Source organism: Sapajus apella, unplaced genomic scaffold (assembly GCF_009761245.1).
Source record: "Sapajus apella isolate SASKATOON/1434 unplaced genomic scaffold, GSC_monkey_1.0 scaffold26, whole genome shotgun sequence".
Lineage (NCBI taxonomy): Eukaryota > Metazoa > Chordata > Mammalia > Primates > Cebidae > Sapajus > Sapajus apella.
In genome coordinates this window covers 7695735-7717993 of record NW_022436966.1, presented here as the reverse complement: position 1 = coordinate 7717993, position 22259 = coordinate 7695735, and the positions used below count along the sequence as shown (strand labels likewise).

General features: G+C 39.1%; 1 long non-coding RNA gene across 1 annotated transcript; it reads left to right on the top strand.

The window, feature by feature from the left end:
- Positions 1 to 256: 256 nt before the first annotated feature.
- LOC116560523 lies at positions 257 to 21297 on the top strand. The gene is made up of 2 exons (XR_004273000.1): positions 257 to 969; positions 20904 to 21297. It is a non-coding gene; the product is annotated as an uncharacterized LOC116560523 (long non-coding RNA).
- The last annotated feature ends 962 nt before the right edge of the window (positions 21298 to 22259 follow it).

Sequence of the window (22259 nt, the reverse complement as noted above, 5' to 3'; positions counted from 1 at the left end):
GAGGCTGGGATGTAACTTTTTTTTTTTTTTTTTTTTTTTTTGAGACGGGGTCTTGCTCTATCACCCAGGCTGAAGTGCAATGGTGTGATCTCTGCTCACTGCAACCTCCACCTCCTGGGTTCAAGTGATACTCCTGCCTTAGCCTCCTGAGTAACTGGGATTATAGGCACGTGCCACCATGCCTGGCTAAGTTTTGTATTTTTTAGTAGAGATGGGGTTTCACCATGTTGGTCATGCTGGTCTCCAACTCCTGACCTTGTGATCCACCTGCCTCGGCCTCCCATAGTACTGGGATTACAGGTATGAGCCATAGTGCCCAGCCAGATATAACTTTTAACAAGACTTCACAGAAGGTTCAAGGATGATGGAGGGGAAGTGCATATGCACAGTAGCTCGCAACCGAGGTGTGCATGGCTCAGGCTATCTTCAGAGTGTCTTGGCAGACCAGCTCCTGGTCTTATTCCTGCTTTATCTGGGGCAATTCGGCAACCCCTTGCCCCCTCCCCCTTGCACCATTCTTCTGCCGCCAGAGAGAGTAGAAAGATTTCCCTCACACTAGTCCTTGGGCTGTGCAAGGACTTGTGTACTTGTAGTCCAAGTACTGGCAGCATCAGCGTCACCTGGGAAATTGTGAGAAATGCAGAATCATAGGCCCTGCCCTAGACCCACTGAAATATAATCTGTATAAGCCTTCTAGGTGATTTGTAAGAACATTAAAGTTTAAGAAGTTATTCTAGTCTAAGGCTTGCCTCTCGTGCCTTCATTTCCTGTTCCAGATTTGAACTCTACCTGGGATGACTGGCTATGGGAACATTTTTTTTTTCAGGGAAAACTCCACCCTCACAGCGATGTAGACTTTTGGGCTCAACAGGACACTCATACAATTCCATACAACTAGTACATAGTCTCAAATCCAGGCTGGTCAGTTTAAATAAATGGTCACTATGCGGCATGAAAAGCCCAATCCAGGTAGGGACTAAGCCTTTTCAACTTTAAAAAATATTATAAAAGTAACATTAAAATATTAACATTTAAGACAAAGTGAATTTTATATAAGTTGATATTACATTCTCATCCTTGTCTATATACATGTATATTTAATTTTTACATATTTGATTTAATATTTAATGATTCGATTTTATATTCTGCATTTTCATTCAGTATTACACTGAGATAGGCTTCCATTCTGTTATTCTTTTTCTCTTTCCCATAGCCCATATTTGCTCATTCTTACACCCTGAGATAATTTATGTTAAAAACTTGATTCATATTTTTGCATGCCTTTCTCCATCCTCATGCAAATATATGCACTCATGTATATGTCATTTTTTGGGTCAGCTTCTCTTTTCTTACAAAAAGAAATTTTATTAAGCATTTATATCAGGTTGGCTTTTTTTCCCCTAACCATCATGGTAGTCCTCCAGGTCAGTAGGCACAGAGATAACTCCTTATAGTTGCATAATATTCTTTAGTATGGAGGTATTAAAATTGATGCAACTCTTTTCTCTTACTAATGGATATTCAGATTGCTCTGGTCATATGTTTTCTTACACATAGAGCCTAATGTACTCCATACTTTTACCTCTAAAGACAGATGCCTATAAGTAATATTGGTGGGTCAAAGGCTATATAGGTTAGAGTAAGCAAACTGCTGTAACAAATAGACCCTAGAATATATAATATTTCAAACATAATAAAAGTGAAATAGTCCATGTTAGTTCCGGATACTCAGAGGGGTCTCTGCTACACATAATCACTCTGGGATTTGGGCTGCAGGGGCTTTGCCACCTTCAACAAATGAATTTTGTGTCATACCTGAGCTAGGACTCCGTCATCTGCCACAGAGGAATCGGAAAAATGTAGTGTAGGTGTGCCCCGAATAAGAGGAAACAATTTTTTTTGAATAGTTTCTGTGACAAAGGGTCAATAATATTTAATTTAAATATATATTACCAGGTTGCTTTTGCAAATGGTGGTAACAGTTTACATTCTTACTAGCAACATGTGAAAGAGTCCATCATCTGGAATCCTTGCTGGTGCTGCATGGTATCATCCTTTAAAGCTTTCCAGATCTGATGGATGAATAATGAATGGCATTGCTTTAATTTGTATTTTCTTGGTTATTACTGGTTAAGTGTCTTTTCATAAATTTAACAGTCATCTGGTTAATTCGTTTATTTCCTACCTGTTCTATGTTCCCTTTTGTCTCCTTTCTTGCTTTCTTTTGGATTATTATTATTATTATTGTTATTTTTGAGACAGAGTCTCTGTTCTGTTGCCCAGACTGGAGTGCAGTGGAATGATCTCAGCTCACTGAAACCTCCTCCTCTCGGATTTAAGCAATTCTCATGCCTCAGCCTCTCGAGTAGCTGGGATTACAGGCGTGTGCCACGCATGCCTGGCTAATTTGTGTATTTTTAGTAGAGACACGTTTTTGCCATGTTGGCCAGGCTGGTCTTGAACTCCTGGCTTCAGGTGATCCACCCACCTCAGCCTCCCAAAGTGCTGGGATTACAGGCGTGAGCCACCATGCCCAGCCTGGATTATTTTTATTATTCTATTTTTTCCCTCTTTTAGTTTGCTAATTTTACATTTTATTTTTGTACTCTTTTAGAGGTTATTCTAGATTTTAAACATATCTCCTAGACTTATGAAAGTCTAATATAATGTTTCAGGTTGGGTCCCCCCGGAGATAGACTTTGAGATGTAGTTATTGTTCAGGAAGTTTCCTGGGGAAATGTTCTTGGCTTAACACAAGTGGAAGGGAAGGAAAGGAAGCAAGTCAAAGGGGGAAGTTGGGTTTTGCTGCAATTAGAATGAAAGACTAAAGCCCTCTCCAGGGAACCTTGGAAGTTGGGATGGCTTTTCAGCATTGTCTTGAGTTTGGGTGAGGCGCCAGACTTTTATATCCACACACTGAGCAGTTATTGGATGCAGGCAGCCTTGGGAAGGGGGCATGTCACTGGTCAAGGTGGCCCTTTTCAGCTGATGGCATCTCCCAAAGAGAGGGGACAGCTGAGGGAGTAAGTCCCTAAGTCTTGAAGGGGAGGTCTGACTGGCACAGGTTAGATTACACTACACGTAAAACAGTACTTTTACCCCCACCCAGCAGTTCAAGGACCTTAGAACATTTTAACTTCATTTGGTTTCTGATTTGTATTGCTATTGTCATTTATATTTATTCTGTGTGTATTTTAACTGCCGTGGCATGATTATTACAGTTTTTATATTACATATTCATTTATGTTTTCTCACGTACCTTTTCTGTGGCTCTTAATTCTTTCTGCATTTCTAAGTTCCATTTGTGATCCTTTTCATCTTCTCGAAGAACCCTCTGTAGAATTTCCTTTGGTACAGATCTATTGGCAATAAATTATTTCAATGTTTCTTTGTCTTAAAACATCTTTATTTCACTCTTTCTTTAGGGATATTTTCACTGGTATAGACTTCCAGGCTGGCAATTATTTCCTTTCCTCTGAAAATGCCATTATATTGCCCTTATTCTTGAAGTTTATTTTCTCCGGATGTGGAATTCTTGGTTGATGACTTTCTGTTCCAGAACTTTAAATGTTTCACCAGTGTCTTTGGTATCTTACTTTCAAATGAGAAGTTCATGATATTTTGAGTCATTGTTCAGCCGTGTGTTTTGTTTTGTTTTTTTTTTTTTCTGGTTGTTATCAAGATTTTCTCTTTATCTTTGGTATTCAGCAGTTTGACTGTGATAATATTGATGTCATTTTATGTGTACATGTCCTGCTCATGAATCACTGAGTAAATTTATGTCTTTCACTAAATTTGGAAAAAAATTTGGCAATTATTTCTTTATTATTTATGTCCTACTCTGTCTTTATTCTTCTTCTGGGATGCAGTTATATGTATGTTGGATATTTTGATATCATCCCACAGGTATTCAAAGCTCGTATTCTTAGCTATAATCTGCCTTGGGGATGTGTGCTTTGAGTATTAGCCAGAGATTTGATCAGTTTAAACAGAGAAATTGTGGTCATCCTTTCTGACTGTATCCTTTCTGAGAGTTCCCTCTTCCTTCCAGTGGCTGATTATCCTGAACTCTGTCTTCTACTTTTTGCAAGCCAGTGAGGTAGAGGTTTTCTGTTGGAGTTCTATCAGAACACAGTATGCAGCACTGACTTTGGCCTATACTCAGGCAAAATGCTGTAAAAATAGGTAACTCACCCTGTGCTATTTATTTTTTCCAAGTGTCTACTTTCTTTCACAATTTACCTGTTTGTTCACTTTCCAATGTCATTAGGTTTTTTTTTTTTTTTTTTTCTAATTTTGTTCAGAGTTTATAGTTGTGATATATGGGAAATTTGGGTATGGTAGCAGCTACTTTACCATATTGGAAGTGGAAGCCTGTTTTTTTTTTTTTTTTTTTTTCTTTTCCCCCAGCAGTTTGCAAGCATCATTTCATTGTTTCCTGGCTTTGTGAAGCATATTCACCATGCACTGGTATCAATCTCAAGGAAGGACTCTAAACACTGCACTAGCATCACTTCACTTGCTTGAGGCTGGTAACATAAAAAGTTAAGTGAAGCAACTTTTGTACTCATAGATAGGCAGCAGAGGATCATAGAAGCCCGGGATTCATGACGAGCTGGTTCGCTAAGCCTCAGGAAAGCTGTCCAGGGAGGATGGAGTCTCCTATGCATATATCCCACTTTTCACCACAGCTAGGGTCCCTGAAGGTGTGTTCCACCCTGGGTTTTATACCAGAGGAAACTGGATTCATTGGGCTAAAGTGTTGCAGGAGATCTTATTCTCGGAGGGACTGGAACAGAGCCCAAGCTGTTTTGGCCCGTTCCTCCTTATCTCAGGCTGTTGCATTCCCAGCACATTCTATAGTTATTCTTGAGAATTCTAAGTAAGAAAAGAAAGTAAGGATTGGTCACCAAGGTCATCTGGGGACATGTCCATCAGGTTTCAAGTATTACTGTTGGGAATTCAGCTGTCAGTCTTATTGTCACTCTATTAAAGGTAATGTGTCCCACCACCCCTGCCCCAGCTGCTTTTAGGATTTTCTCTTTTATTTTGACCTTCAAAATTTTACTGTGTTTATCAAGGTTTGGATTTCCTACAGCCTGGCTATCTTCTTCTGGCCTATCTTCCAGATAGCCATTATCTTTTTGGCTGCTGCTAAGCCCCATTCTTGAATTTTTAATTCCAATTGTATTCTTCTGTTCCAGCATTTATACTTAATTCTTTTAAAAAAGTTTAGAGATTTTTCCATTTCATCATATAATATCTTGAACAAATTAATCTCAATTACTTTATAATCTCTGAAACTCAAATGTCTCAATTTTGTGTTAGTCTGTTTCTATTGTCCGTTCTTTTTTTGTCGGTTTTTGGCTGTTTAATCTCCTCTCCTAGCATGCTTAGACATTCATATAAGAGCTTTTATGCTAATCTGGAGTTTTGTATGATGTTACAGTTTTCCAGAGGACCTGTTTTGTGTCTGGCATTAAGTTGCCCTAGGGACAGATCACCTTAGTCAGACCTAGGATTGAGATGATTTGAAGGTAGGCAGATTTTGTGAGGTCGGATTTATTTTGTTCACCATGATGCCTAGGGTATAGCCAGTGGGAGTCCCAACTGAAAGCATACTGTGGTTACCAGGGCACCTTCTCTGTGGTGATCTTGGAACTCCAATTTCTGCTTCCCTCCCCGCCTGAGACTGTCAATGCTCTGTTTAGTCTTTCAGTTGCTACTTTCTGATCTGGCGTTCAACCTTTTAGCTGTTGCTTTGAAACCTGTGAACACCAAGAGGACAAAAGCAGTGATGAATACTGGATTCAATTATCTGCAGTTTTCTCTCCAGGAATGTCCCCTCAAGTCCTCCTCAAGTGCTCCTCAGCTTGGTAGTTCTCTGAAGCCAACAAATACATTTTTAAAAGTATCTTGTCTGAGTGTTCTAGTTGTTTTCGGTGGGAAGGTGAGCCTTTAACAAACATTGCCACCATTGCCAGAAGTGGAGATCATCAGTTTTCTTTTTTTTCCTCACGAAGGGGTTTAGAGTCATGAGTGAAAAACGGTGCTACCTAGTGAAAAAAGCTGCCATACTGCGTAGCCAGATCTGATCTGTCATAATGACTCAAGTCATAATGCATCTCCTACAACTGCTGAGTTGTTTAGAGAGGATTTTAGTTTGAGGTAGCAGAGGTTGTGTTCATGGGAGAAAAGGTCATAGACTTATATTTCCAGCCCACGTGTCCTCATTCCTCATCACCAGGCATGAGACTCAGTGGTCATGGCAGAGCCACCATCTTCGCCGTGATACCCTTTCACACCCTGTCCCTGTCTGCTCATCCATCTGACCCATCCATAATCCCAGACTCCCCTACTTTTGGCTACATCTACCTATTTCCCCACCCTTTCATCCTCCCACTGGTTCCCTTTTGCCTCTAAACCCAAGTCTTCTTCCTCTTAGTTCCACTGCACAGACCCATGCCTATGTCAGGGAGGGTGAAGGGAGCAGGTTCTCGAGAAAAATGTAGTGAGTGATAATGAGGTACACAGAGTGCTTGTGCCTGTGACGTCTTCATTAGAAGAAACATAGGGGAAGACCTGGGGGCATAATAAATCTTGGGCTCCCTCACTCCAGCCTGCAACAGACATGGCAGTGATCTTGTCGATTGCATCAGCAGCCTTTAGGAAAAGTATAACAATGTTCTCACCCTCAGATTAATAGCTTTTTCAGTTTCTCTATTTCTTCTCTTGTTTAGAGGTTAATCGCGAAAAGTTAAGAACCCTTTAACAGGCATTTTGGAAAATCCAGACTTTGGGACACTCACAGATCAGTTTTTTTAACAAATAAATTGCAAGGGAAAATATTGAGGAAGATCTATACATGGAAAAAAGACAGAAAGGAAATAAATCAGTTGAAATGTATAGGCATTATTTGGATTCTTATTAAAATAAATATGATTAAAGTAGTATGACATTTATTAGAGAAATTAAAAATTTAAATATTAGCTGGACATTTGATATTAAAGAATTGATATTAAGCTTTTAAGTGTGATAGTGACATATGGTTACATCTTACAAATGTCAGTCCTTTTAGGGACACATACAAATATTGATGGGTGAAATGAAATAATTTTTGGGATGGGCTTTGAAATAATATGATTGGAGAAAGAGGGTAGGGATCTAGATGAAACAAAATTGTCCACGAATTGATAGTTGTAGAATCTGAGTAAAGAGAACATAGGGGTTTATTATACCATTTTCTCTACTCTTGCATATCTTTGAAGCTTTTCATAATAAAAAAAGGTCTCTGTATCTCTGGATAACTTTGTAGAAAGAATCCCCAACAACTAATAATGCAATTCAAAACTCTGTTCATCCCATTTGCATAATAGTCCCCAAATGAGGTCTCTAGCATAAAGAAGCTTCCAGGTCTAAAGAACATAGCACATATTGTGTGGTGGATTTTCAATTTTGCAGAAAATGTGTGTTGGTTTGGAGCCTATTCTCTTTTAGGTTTAGTGCTTATAAGATATCATCCTGATTATTCTATTTGTGTGTGTGTGTGTGTGACTGTGTGTGTGTGTGTGTGTGTGTGTGTGGCTAATACCCATTTCAGTGCCTTTGAAACGGTTTCAACACGTGCTACAAGATTATCCCCCTTGTTTATAGAACAGTCCTGGTCCTGAATATTTTAGATGGAGCATGAATGGATGAAATGGAGTTTCATAGGATTTCTCTTTGCATAGATAATATTAGCTGAATCTATATTGGGTGTCAGGTGTTAGTATTTCACATGCAATATTTCCTGAAATGTTCACAATTATTCTATGGAGAGGTATACTCGCTATACTATCTTTTTTTGAGACAAGAAAACAAAAGAAAAGCCAATGCCAAAGCTCTAAAGACATCTTCAGGTTTGCTAGAATTTAAAGGTATCTTATGGGGCTGGGAAATGAAGTGGTATTTAAGTTCTTCTCCATCTTGGGTCTTTATTTGCATTACAAGATTCCTCCCACCTCCACCATGAAGGGCATTTTGTCTTTCCCAGGCCTTTTGTTTCCCCAATCATCTGCAAAATGAAACTAACCTAGAAGACACTGGAGTCCTTCACAAAACACTGATCTATTTCCCTCCTAAACTCACTTTGGCCACTGTCTCATGCCCAGGAGAAAGCCTTACACTGACAGTCAAGAAGCTGAGCATCTCCTGGTGTTCTTCCAATAGCAATGTAACAGTACCCATGGAGAACAAGATCTCGGGTCATCACCAAGGTTACAAACTTCTGTGGCTCAGGAAAGCCTGTCTCTTCTCTGTCTTCAATGGCCAAGAAGGGAAGAAAATGTTTGTACCACATGCAGTTGTGAGGTGTTCTGAAGAGGATTCCAGAAAGCTTTATGGAAGGTCATTCCCAGAATGGCAACCAATTCATTTCTCTCTGGTTGGGAAGAAAAAAGGAGTAAATCTCATTGCCCTCCTAATGTTAGCTCTCTAGAGAAATTGTTGAGGTTCCTGTGAACAGATGCCCTGCCAAACATCTGGATACCAAGAGCTAGGAGGATAGCAATAGTTCTGAGTCTCTAGTCCCACCCCTTGAAAGAAGAGCCTCTGCCAACAAATAGTTTATGGGGCAGTGGAATCCTATTGGCTGATGAGTGTTGCTCCTCATAGTGATCTGAATATTTCTTAGAAATTGACCTTCTCTTTACCCCTGGTGCTTGATTCTAGTCCAGTGACCTCAAGACAGCGACAAAGAACTGATTTGCCTTATTGCAGGGATTTCACATACTAGGTCTTTGGAATGGATGTCTCCTTCTGAAATCTATTCTGCAGCCACTCCAGCATGGTACATATTTCCAGATGACTTTGAGCTTGGCTTGCCCCAGTTTTAGAGTTCCTCTCTATGGATCACTATCCAAGTTCATAGACTGAAACCAACATCCCATGGCAATAGTCACCTAGTTACAGGCTTCTTTCGATCTTCCGCCAGGCCCCTTGGAAATAATTCAAAAATAATGAGCATACCTGGAGAACTGTGAAATAAGCCTTGCAGAATTTTCTAGGATTTACTCTTTTTTCCCCCCAACCGGAGAGAGGGAGATGAAAAATCTTCTAAGGATACTTTCTGGATTATTAAGGTAAAAGTTTTAAGCACTGCCTTTACAGGATGGGACTCTCTACAAAACAGTTCTTTTAGCAACAATGGTTCTAGGTGCCTCTTGGTTCTCTGACTCCTCTGTTAATGTGCTAACTCAGAGAAGAATTCAGAGAGCATATATCTTCCTTCTTGCCACCTTTTAGTTTTAGTTCAATTGCTTATTTTGCCCAATAATACCACAGAAAAACAGTTTTAAAGAAAACAGCTCTTAAGAGAAGTTGTGCATTTCTCTGTTGGTGTGGACTATCCCATAACTCTGTCTGGGTCTCTTGAATTCATATGCAAATAATTTATTAAGGGAAGTGCTCTCAGGAGAACAGGTAAGGAAGTGGAGGAACCAGAACAGGGAACAGGAAGAAGCCATTCACGTTGCTGTGGCTGCATAACAAATTACCCCAAAACTTAGTGACCTAAAACTATGGCAGCACCCACTTTACCTGCAAATATACAATTTGGGCAGAAAGGCATGTGTACAGCTTGTTTCTGCTAACATGGAATCAGCTAGAGTGGCTCAAGTACTAGGGGTGGGATTGTGTAAGACACTCTTATGTCTGGTGGTGGAATCTGGCTGTAGCGTGATGCCTCAACTGGGGCTGTCAGCTGGAATATCTCAATGTGGCCTATTCATAGAACATAATATTGAGAGAAAACAAACATGGCAAAATGATACCATTTTCAACATGATACTGCATATAGAAATGTTATGAACAGCCCACTATTATTTATAAATCCATGTATACATAGTAAAAGTATGAAAATATGACTAGATACATAATAACCTCAAAGTAATTGTATCTGAGTGATGTAGTTTGGCTGTGTCCCCAACCAAATCTCATCTTGAATTTAACTTGTTGTGGGAGGAACCTGATGGGAGGTGATTGAATTATGGGGTAGGTCTTTCCTGTGCTATTCTTGTGAGATTGAATATGTGTCACGAGAACTGATGGTTTCAAAAAGGGGAATTTTCCTGCACAAGCTCTCTTTTCTTGTCTGCCACCATGTGAGACGTGCGTTTCACCTTCCACCATAATTGTGAGGCCTCCCCAACCACGTGGAACTGTAAGTCCAATAAACCTCTTTCTTTTTTGAATTGCCTAGTCTTGGGTCTCTCTTATCAGCAGCATGAAAACAGACAAATACACTGGGGGATTATAGAGGTTTGAACTTCATCTGTGATATTTTATGTGTCTAAGAAAGATCAGAATCAAATATGATAAACAATTAACATCTGTTATGTATGGATAAAGAATCTATGTGCTATTTTTTTCTTTTTTATTATTATGTTTTAATATTATAGAGACAGGGGCTTGCTATGTTGCCCAGCCTGGCTTTGAACTCCTGAACTAAAGCAATTCTCCCACCTCTGCCTCCCAAAGTGCTGGGATTACAGGTGTGAGCCACCATGCTTAGACCAAATTTTTCTTTTTATAAAGGAAAAATTTGGGGAAAAAAGAACACATTTTAAATTGGGATGTTTACATTTGTACCACCTAAAAAAAGGCAATAGTGTTGATGTTAAAACAAAATAACAGAGAACGCATTTTTAAAAAGATGAAATAATGGAGTGTAAGGAAGTTAGAAATGAGTTGAAGGTTAAAATCTGTAATGAAGTTATGCAGGATAGTGCACATATGGTACAAAATAAAACTTTTCTCAGAATATGGAGGGAAAAAAGACAAAGAGTAAAACAATGAGGGGCAGAGTAGAGATGTAAGCCCGAGGAATGAGAAGAGTGAAAATGACAATTGGTGCCGTTGAGGAAGAGCTCACCCTCTGTGTTGCACAAAAGTGGTTATTAAAGATGTAATAAGCAGAAAGTTTCCTGAGGCAAAGAAAGACTTGAATGTACATGGAAAGGACTCACAGGGGTCCTGATAAGGTCCATGAAAAGAGGTCTACCCTTAGATTCTTTCTGTGTCTTTTGAATTATGAGGCTAAAGAAATTGGCTGGGCACAGTGGCTCATGCCTGTAATCCCAGCACTTTGGGAGGCTGAGGTCAGGAGTTCAAAACCAGACCTTTTTTGTATTTTTAGTACAGATGGGGTTTCACCATCTTGATCATCTGGCCAAGATGGTGAAACCCCATCTGTACTAAAAATACCAAAAAATTTAGCTGGGCTTGGTGGCAGGCGCCTGTAATCCCAGCTACTCAGGAAGCTGAAGCAGGAGAATCACTTGAACCCAGGGGAGAGGTTGCAGTGAGCTGAGATCGCGCCACTGCACTTCAGCCTGGGTGACAGCGTGAGACTCTGTCTCAAAAAAAAAAAAAAAAAAAAAAAAAAAGGAAACCTCTTTAAGCATCCGGGTTCAAAATTAGTCTACAAAGGAACAAAAATCAGGGTGGCCTCAACCCTAGAGAACTAGAAAGGCTGTTGCCACCTACAGTGTTCTGAAGGTTAAGAATAGGGGACGTCACAACCCAAGAATTGTCTTAATTTGTGAAGACAATATTAAAAATTCTGCAATACGCCAAGTTGTACACAACTGAAAAAATTACTCAAAGTTTTACTCTAGTCAACTGAAGGATCAAGGTCTTGGAAGCCATGATATAAAAAGATTTACAAATAGCTTCTTATTCTGTTTAGCTTCCATAATAAAAAATCTAATTATATTGGGTATTTTCAAATGGATTTGCAACCCAGAGGTAAACCTAGGGTCTGTAACACTTCCATTGGTTGTTATTGTTGGTTTTTGCTGTTTTTTCAAAATCAAGAAATACTTGCTTTTGGGTAATATTCTTTACCTCATGGTTCAGATGGAATAGCCTTCTACTTAAAACAATACAACCCACTTCTTTTCTAGTCCAAAAAAGGGCCTGCAATATTTAAATGACAGAGCATTGTGTCTGCAGAATTACTAAACTCAGAAAGTATTTTTTTTATCCCTCCATTGAAACTGATTTTTATTCAGCAATACAAAAGCATTGCATTGACAAAGAACTTGGGTAATAATTTTATGTTTCTTAGAACTCATTTTGAATGACCTGAGTATATACGTTTCTTTTTGTAATTATGAAAAATGAATAACCTACCAGTGGCAGATATAATCTGTGATTAAAACCTTCTTTATAACATCTTCCAACTAGGAACTGTGAATGACTCTTCTTGGGTTAATTGTACTTACAATCAGAATATATAATACAATCTTAACCATGTTAAATTATGCATAGAAAAAGGACTTTAAAGAAATAAAATAGTAAATGAGGATATCTGAGTCGTGAGATTCTGGGTGATTTTAATTTTCTTTGTGTATTTGTATATTTATAATCAACTGTATATTTCTTGTCAGAAAAATGAATGCCATTATGAAAATCAGCATAAACAATTTTACCTATGCCATATGATAAAATTATGTGACTATTACACATGAGGAGAGGATTGAGGGGTACACTACTGTGTTAAATAAAGAGTCTGCAGTCTTTGGATGTTAGAGCTACAAATGATTTATCATTTTTTTTTTTAAAGACTTCATGTGTGGCAAGACTATATGTTTCTTTCCAACTCAAAGAGTTCTTTATTTTACAAATATACTAAAATAAAATATATTTTATTCAATATAGCAATGCTAAAATGGGCATATATAGGAAAGATATAATATACTTTCTATTTTTAACTCTTTAAAACTATAGCCCTATCCTCTTGTCAATAAGTTGCTTTTAAAATCAATGACAGTCCAAACAGTAGACTAACACAATAATTTAAATATAAATAATTATAATAAAGATACTGTAACGTAAATAAAATATATAATAAAACTATTTTAATAAACATTATTGTTTTAAGTGAAATAATGATAAAATCAATACTTTTAAATACAAGTATTACAATGAAGCTGAAGATCTGAATTTCAGACTTGAAATTCTAAACCACAGGGTTTTAGAGAAGGAAAGACTTCTGAGTTGATATCATATCCAACTTCCTTATTTGATGGATGAGCAAACCGAGTGGGGAGAGAAGAAATGAGTAGCTCTGAGTTTCACATTAATTTGCACTGGAACTCAGGGTTCCAGATTCCCTGCACAGTAAATTTTCTTCCCATAACCATGCTCCTAGTGAGGACGGCCTTTGAGTGTGGATACAGAGGAGAGTGACATATGCAAAGGTAAACTGGAGACTGTTCACCTGCCCGTCTTCCTATACAAAATAAAATGTGGACTATTTTTGTGTTTGCAATTATGTGAAGCACCATTTGATTCTCATGTCATAGCTCCATGGCTAAAACTTCTTGGTGACCATCCTGAAAGGAGGCAGAAAGTCTCCAATGCTGTCCTTGCTCAGAATGTCACTCTAGAATTTCACTGGAGGAAAATCTAGGAACATTCTGCTGAAAGCTAAGTAGCTTCCAGTATTAAACTATCAACATGTATTTAGTTTCTCAACTATTTTCTAGATTAAAATCAGTGCAAAATTTATGTCAAAAGATATTTCAGGTTTTACTGAACCCACCAGGGTTGCCAAATGTTTTTTAAAAATTGATCAAAGAGTCCATCTCTAGATTCTAGAGTCTGGAAGATAAGAGAGAGAAGAGTGATGAGGAAAGAGATCTTAGGAGCATGGCAGTGGTGGGCTGGTGCTAACAGTGATTTCATTTGTAGTGGGTAGGCATCCAAGGGTATTTTGGGGAAGTCTTATTTCCCAAGGCAATGTATTCTAGTCTTATGAGAGTACTGTCACAATTTTTTTTTGAGATATATTTGAGATTGGACTCTGGCATGAAGTTTTTCTGAATATGAAGCAACATAATGACATATTATCTGGAATTTGAGGCTCTCCTTTGATGCAAAAGTGATCAGATTTACGTTTCCACTAGATGGCATTAGAAACTTCTGAAGCCATGAACTAATTACTAGTCACCTTTGTTAGGCTGTAAATTACACCTGCAGGTTTTAAGAAGCAATTGGCAATCGACTATCTGGTGTGTTTTAACTTTGATGCCAGGTACACAGTTAAGACATTGGTATCAGATCTCACCCTTGAAATAAATAGCTTCTGGGATTATCAGAATGTCATTCCACATCTCATGTTCCAAGCAAGAGTTTTGAAGGCAACATATACCCTCCCCCTCTGTAAATCAAAACCAAGTAGTACTAGGTCCTCTTATCCCAGCTAGGCAGTCAGTTGAGGGCAAACATATTAGGTAGAAAGGGTAAACGAAAGCTTTTGTTTTCCTAGCATGCAGAGATTTTTTGTTTGTTTGTTTGTTTTTGCCATATTTAAAACATGAGGGTGAAAAACAACAGAAACCGAAGATTTATCAGCTTCTCTTAGTGGTGGTTTTAAGAAAACTGGGTAGGTTTTAAAATTATAAATGAAAACTTCTGGGGTCTAGAATGGATACATGTTGCAGTGTTTCTGAAAAGTCTTTGCCTCTTCAGATGCTCTGTGTAGCTAAACGAGGAAATCGTAGGTTCAGTGTGTGCGTGCGCGTATCTTTTTCTTTTCTCAGTGGTGTGTTTGCGTGCCTGCCGCTGCCACCATTGCCTGCTCCCTAGCCTGGCTTTCATCATTTCTTCCTGTTGATTGGTGTCACCTCACATGCTTAGAATGTCTGCCTGTCTGTTCAGAGTGTGAACACATTCCTCAGAATGCTGATCTGTTCGTTTCACACCAGTGTCAAAATGACTTATTAAATTCGGCACCTCCTGATACTCAGTGGCTGATGTGTTGCTGTCCAAACAGTAAATGACAATAAGCATATGCAGCTGGTGGGCCTAGCAAACTCATTTAATTTGATAAAAATGTCACCGCAACATGCTTTAAATCGCTGTCCTTTTCATCATTGCTAATTGCTAGCTATAGACCTTTTTCCTATGCTTAATACAAGTGTTAGAATACTACTCTTTCCAGCCTGATTAAGAATTAAAAAAAAATGTAGAATTCCTTTTCAGTGGCAGCATTATTTCATCAAGAGATGGATTTTGCTCTTAATTAGCCAACATGCCACTAGGGAAGCTTCAGAGTCATGGGTGTGAAACAGCCTCAAGCAGGAGATCAATCTAAAGGAAAAAAATGGTGGCTGGGGAATAATTGGCAGCTCTGGTGAACGTGGGCTGGTTATAACAGTGACAATATGTTCCCGTTGAATATCACAAACCTCTCTCTCCTATTTCCAACTTGGCACATTTCAAGCTCAACAAAAGCTGAACAATATATCCCATGGTTATTTGTCTATTGTTTTATATTTTTTTCTTGCTACTTCATTGAGGTTTTTCATGTGTTGGCCTGACAATTTGGACATTTCTCCAGAAAGGATTAGGGGATTAAGAAGGCATACAAATTCAAAAAATTATAATCCTTCAGTAGTTTACTGCTTAAAAACAGATCTGGAACTGATCTATACACTAGAATCAGGCAAACCTGCACTAATTTGCTAAACCCAAAGTTGATTTAATGCCCCCATCACCTGCCACCCACATACCCATACATTGAACTCAAACTTTTTAAAAAGATGTGTGCCAGATTGAACAGAAACTATTTTATTATACAGGCAAAATGGAGAAAAATTGCAACATAATTTCCCACCCAAAGTGAACTGATACTTAATTTGGTTAAAACCTACTTTTTTTTTTCTTTTTTCTTTTTTTTTTCCCTAAAAAAAAAAAGAAAGAAAGAAAAAAAAGAATAATAATAAAAAAGAATGAAGGAGAGGAAGAAAGAGGAAGAGGGAGAGAAAACAGGGGTGTTGCTTTATTGCCTAGGCTAGAATGCAGTCTAAAAATGGGTATGCCTATAATTGTGCTTAATAATAGAGACATGAAAAAAAAATGAGGGAAGAAAATAACAAACAAGCAGCCAACCAATATTTCATTTAAACCTGTAAATAGATGTGATGTGGTACTGATAAGAGTGTATATTTTGTGTATTTAAAGTGGAGAGTTCTATAAATGTTAATTAAGTTTTCTTGTTCCAGATCTGAGTTCAAATCCTGGATATCGTTGTTAATTTTCTGTCTCATTGATCTGTCTAATATTGATGTTGAAGTCTCCCACTATTATTGTGTGGGAGTCTAAGTCTCTTTATAAGTCTTATGTATCTGGGTATTCCTGTATTGGGTGAGTATATATTTAGGATCGTTAGCTCTTCTTGTTGCATTGATCCTTTTATCATTATGTAATATCCTTTTTTGCTTCTTTTGATCTTTGTTGCTTTAAAGCAACTCCTGCTTTTTATTTATTTATTTATTTTTCTCTCCGTTTGGTTGGCAAAAATCTTTCTCCATTCCTTTGTTTTGAGTCTTTGTGTATCCTTGCATGTGAGATGGGTCTGGATGCAGCATACCAATGGGTTTTGGCTATTTTTGCCTGTTTGTGTCTTTCGATTGGGGGATTTAGTCGATTTAAATTTAGAACTAATAATAATATATGTGAGTTTAATACTGCCATTTAATGTTAGCTGGCTGTTTTGCCTATTAGTTGATGTAAATTCTTGATTATGTTGATGATCTTTACTTTTTGGTATTTTTTACAAAGGCTGGTTGTTCCTTTCCATGTGTAGTGGTTCTTTCAGAAGCTCTTGTAAAGCAGGCCTGGTGGTGACGAAATCTCTGAGTGCTTGCTTGTTCACAAAGTATTTTATTTTTCCTTCGCTTATGATGCTTAGTTTGGCTGGATGTAAAATTCTGGGTTGAAAGTTCTTTTCTTTAAGGATGTTGAATATTGGCCCCCACTCTCTTCCGGCTTGTAGGGCTTCTGCTGAGAGATCTGCTGTGAGTCTGATAGGCTTCCTTTTATGGGTAACCTGACCTTTCTCTCTGGCTGCCCTCAGTATTTTCTCCTTCATTTCAACCCTGGTGAATCTGGTGATTATGTGCCTTGAGGTTGGTCTTCTTGAGGAATATCTTTGTGGTGTTGTCTGTATTACCTGGAGTTGAATATTGGCCTACCTTGCTAGGTTGGGAAAGTTTTCCTGAATAATATCCTGAAGAGTATTTTCCAGCTTGGATTGATTCTCTTCGTCACATTCAGGTACACCTATCAAGCGTAGATTAGTTCTTTTCACATAGTCCCATATTTCTTGGAGACTTTGCTCATTCCTTTTTATCCTTTTTTCTCTAATCTTGTCATCTTGTTTTATTTCATTAAGTTGGTCTTTGACTTCTGATATCTTTTCTACTGCTTGATCAATTCAGCTGTTAAAACTTGTGCATACTTTGAGAAGTTCTCGTGTTGTGTTTTTCAGCTCCATTAATTCACTTACATTCCTCTCTAAATTGTGTATTTTTGTTAACATTTTGTCAAACCTTTTTTCAAAGTTCTTAGTTTCTTTGCATTGGGTTAGAACAAGTTCTTTTAATTCACAGAAGTTTCTTATCCACCTTTTGAAGGCTGCTTCTGTTAATGGAACACACTCATTCTCCATCAGGCCTTGTTCCGTTGCTGATGAGGAACTGTGATCCTCTGTAGAGGGAGAGGCATTCTGATTTTGGATATTCTCAGCCTTTTTAGGCTGTTTTCTTCCCTTCATTATAAATTTATCCATCTGTGGTCTTTATAATTACCGTCTTTATAAGTGGGTTTCTGAGTGGACGTCCAACTTGTTGATGCCCAGCGCTAAAATCTGAGCAACCCACTGCCAGCTGAAACAGCGGTGCTTTTTGATGGTGCTTTTCTGACTCTGCACCAAGAACCGCCGTACGAAGGCAGCGGCAAAACCGCCTTGCCAGCCACAAGAGTCACGCTGGCGACCCATGGGGTTCCTCCGCTGGGAATCTCCTGGTGTGTGAGCAACAAAAATTCATCTGAAAGTGTGGCATCCTCTCATTCTCTGCGCTTTCACTGGGAGCTACAATCCTGAGCTGCTAGTGATCAGCCATCTTGGATCTCTCTCCTTTTTTTTTCTTTTAAAATAATCTTTCTGTGTGGAGTCTGACTTCTGGAGTGGTTGAGCTCATAGCCATACATGCCACCAGCCTCTCTGCTCACCCGTTAGCACCTCCTCCCAGTAGGAGGCTTTATCTGGGATTTGACTTATGCAAAATGAAATGAACAAAAAAGGGGCAATTTGCCTTTCCTCCTGATATTCTTGCATTTCAGAGCTTGATAGCCTTTGCTAAAAATGGAGCATGGATCCTGGATTACTGTCTACTTTACATGGTTGAGTGTATTTTTTTCAAGTTGCTTATGGAAGAAAACATCACGATCATTTTGGTGTAAATTCCAAGTGATGTTCCCAGTCATCTTCTATAGACTTCCTGCTGTGATTGGCCCATCTAAATAAAATAGTCAGTTAAAGACATAAGTAACCTACTTTTAAATACATGTTTACTTTGATTTTCCATCTATATCTAAAGTTAAGAGGGACATTTTGAGCACTAGACTATCTCAGGCTGCCAGAGGTCATTTCATTTTCTCCTCTGCTTGTGTGCTAGTGATACCTTTAACACCGGTATATAGAAAAGAAATGTCTTTGGGATATTTCCAGGAAGGCCCATGGAAGCTCTTTTTTGCTTAAATTGAGCAATGCCGAAGAGCTCATCAAAATGAATGAGGGCAATGGGAAGTCTGGGTCCTAGCTCTGAACTCTTCCAGATCAACATGGCTCTGCCTGGACAGTTCCAAGTGAGAAGAACCAAAAGTTCTATGCCTTGGTCAATATGGGGGTGGGGTGGAGGGTACCATTAATCATATTAGTGCTCCCAGTAACTGGTTTGGGGTGTTGATGAAAGTGTGTGTCCCATGCCTGGTAGGTACATAGTGGATGGCTTGCCAAGAGGCTCTCTGGTTGACATGCTGGGGCAGAGGGGACCCCCTCAGCCTTTCCTCCCACCCAGGGTTCCCCTAGTCTCAGCTGCAACTCCATTTTACACATTGTGCCTTACATTTCAAGTAGGTTTTGAGCCCAGCTCGGTAAGGTAGCATACTCACGTCATCCTGAACCCTGGGTTCTCCAAGTTTTGGACTCATGATAATCCCAGCTCTTAATTATTGACTGGCGGAGACTTTTCTAGAATTTCTATAATTATTCCCTGAAACAAGCTAGATGATGTTTTTACTGACCACATAAAAGTTCTCTTCTCTCTTGCATAAGCAATATATAAATATATTCTCTTCACTTGCCCTGACCTAGTTCAGATCTGCTTCCAGAAGAGTCCACCCTTGTGCCTTGGCCTGTGCGCCTCAGCCTACAGTTTTGTGTACTCTTACACGTACATCCAGGGGCCTGTAGAAATCATCCAGAGTTGTCAGGGTGGGTTCTTTTCCCCAAAGGTGAATGGTGTCACCCAGTGTGTGTCATTCCATGGCTTGTTCTTTTAACTGAATGCCGTATCTGAGAGCTGGCCATGTTCTATGGAAATAGGGGTCATTCCTCTGAAGAACTGCCTGGGCTTCCATAAAATAAAAAGAGCAGAGTTTGCTTAGCATTTTCTCTGCTTTTCATAGATGATAAAACACAGATCCAGGAAGATTAACTGACTTACTCAAGGTTTTCCAGCTACTAAGCAGTAGAGCATGGGTGAGAGCCCAAACTGGGCTGATTCTCCTGCATGCCTGGCTCCTCCCATATCATCAGGTTTCCTTTCAAGACTGCCTTCTTTCACTTCTCTGCACTATCCTCTCACCTGCTTTGCTTTAGAAGCTACATTAGGCTTGAGGTTTCTGCCATGAGTGTCCTAATTCCTGGGGCCAGATCTATACTGACCTAGGAAGTACTTGAGGATGAACATTTTGAAAAAACATTTTACACAGTCAGGGGGTGTCTTTCAGCATTTTAAATATTTTATTTCATTTTGCTAACCAGGTAGTTTTATAAACGCTTGGGCTGTCGTAGCCTTTCAAATCTTTTAAAGATTTTTCTCCAGCAGGGTCTGCTTCCCATATTTAACAGGAAAGTGTGTAGGAGGGATATGGGGAGCAATTGCTTGGGGGAAATATTGCCCTCACAAACATGAATATGGCAATCACAGTGGTTCCTACACAAAGGTTTATGGTGGTATCATGGATCAACAGGAATTTCTGTTTGTGAAATGGCTGCAACATCAGAACGGGAGGATAGGCTGAGTAACTTGGTTGCTTTATAAATGAAAGGGCTTTTATCCTCCCAAAGCCTTTCACAGTATTTGAGACTCAGTGGCTAGTTCTGAAGAGGATCCATTCTTGAAAATGGCCCATTTAGCAGCACTTTGAGAAGTCATCAGTGAGTACTCAAGGATGGACTGTCTCAGAAAAAAAAAATGTTGTTAAAAAAGCCCTGTTTGTAAATTCTGCTTACCCATGGTATGAACTATTTTTTTTGCATCTCAGTAACATGATTTGGAACTTCACATAGATGTATTTGAACATAAAATTTTAAAGCCATTGTTGCCCTAGCTATGTGCTACAGACCCCGCCACCCCCACCACCGATCAACCACCTGGTTAGTTTTCTGAGAGTTTCTGCGGGAAAGGTTTACAATGGCTGGTTCCTGGTTTGATGTCATATCGATAAATTATGGTGCTTTAAACAGATGTGATCTCACAGTGTGGAATTCTTCAGGGTAAAGCTCATGAAAAGGTTTTTTTCCCCCCTCTTGATTTCATTGTAGTTTTGTTGTTTGGAGGTTTTATGTTGTTCATTTAGTTCCCTGGCTTTTGGGGTTTTACAGTCGTATTTCCTTTGTTTAATATAATTTCTTTTTTTCTTTTAGCTATTTTTGTTAGGGTGCCCAGAGGCTTCAGTTATGAGTGGCTGTAAAGTAAAATATATTATGATTATTACAATGATAAAGTATAAGCTTTTAAGAGTCTGCTTATATTGACCCATATATTCTCTTTTTTCCTCTCTCCAAGATACACACAGAGGCACATTGGAAACACAGTAGAAAACGGCTGCCAATTTCAAACCGGAAGTTAAGAAGAGCAAACTCGAATGTACAGCAAGAGGGCTTCAGGCTGGACTAGCTTCCAGCAGAAGTGAAACTGAAAACCTTGGATTCTATTGCCTCTTTTCTGTGACGTGGGAAAATAGGTCAGTATCTGAACTTGAACTTGGTCATTACTGCTCATTTCCTAACCTTTTCCAAGCCACCTAACTCCCCTGAGGCTTAGTTTTCTCATCTGTGAATTGCGGGATGATATGTTCATGAGGTTGCTGTAAAGACTGAATGAGATAATGTTTATAGAAGCACCAAGCATGGCCTCTGTCATACAATAGGTGCTTAATAAATATGAACTGGAGTACACATGCACTCTGCTCCCTCCTGCTCCCTCATAATGCCTGGCCTGGCTCTGGGCTCCCTGGGATATGGTAGCTTACCAAAGCAGGCACTAAGGCATGTCTACTCTTGGTACCTTATTACCAAGGTTTCCCGTGCCACCTGTTTCATTCTAAACACAGATTTCAGGCCTCCTTCCAACAGAACCTCACTTCTGCTAGCTGTCATGTTCAAAAAGGGACTGATGACCACTCAAGCGTGATATGATAGTGATTTATGAATGTCATTCCTCCAGACAGCATTTGGATTATTACAGGTTTTTATTTGCTTTTATTCGGTACTAAAAAGGCATTGAGAGCCAAAGGAAAGTCTCTTTAATGGTGGGATTTAGGCATTATGGCACTTTTCCTTATGGAGCAGGAGAAGGATTTTCATCCTGAGACCCTCTATGTCATACCCCATAGGTCACTGCTGAGTCTCTCTACTCATGCTGATCTCTTTCTCACTGGGCTGAAATAGTGTCCTCCCAAAATTCATGCTGGAATCTGTAAATGTGATCTTATTTGGAAATAGGGCTACTGCAGATATAATCAAGTTAAGATGAGATCATATTGGACTAGGGTGAGGCTTCACTTCAGTATGACTGATATCCTTATAAGAAAAAGGAAATTAGGCTGCAGACATAGACTCACAAGGAATCAGACCATCTGAAGACAGCAGCAGAACTAGGAGTGAAGCATCTACAAGCCAAGGAACGACAAAGTTTGCTGGCAACCACTAGAAGCTGGGGAGGCATGGGAGGATTCTCCCCTAGGGCCTTCAGAGGAGGCATGGCTTGGGCAACACCTTGATTTCAAACTTCTAGCCTCCAGGATTTGGAAAGAATAAACTTCTGTTGTTTTAAGCCACCTAGTTTGTGGTCTTTTTTTTTTTTTTTTTTTTTTTTGAGATGGAGTCTTGCTCTGTTGCCCAGGCTGGAGTGCAGCGGTAT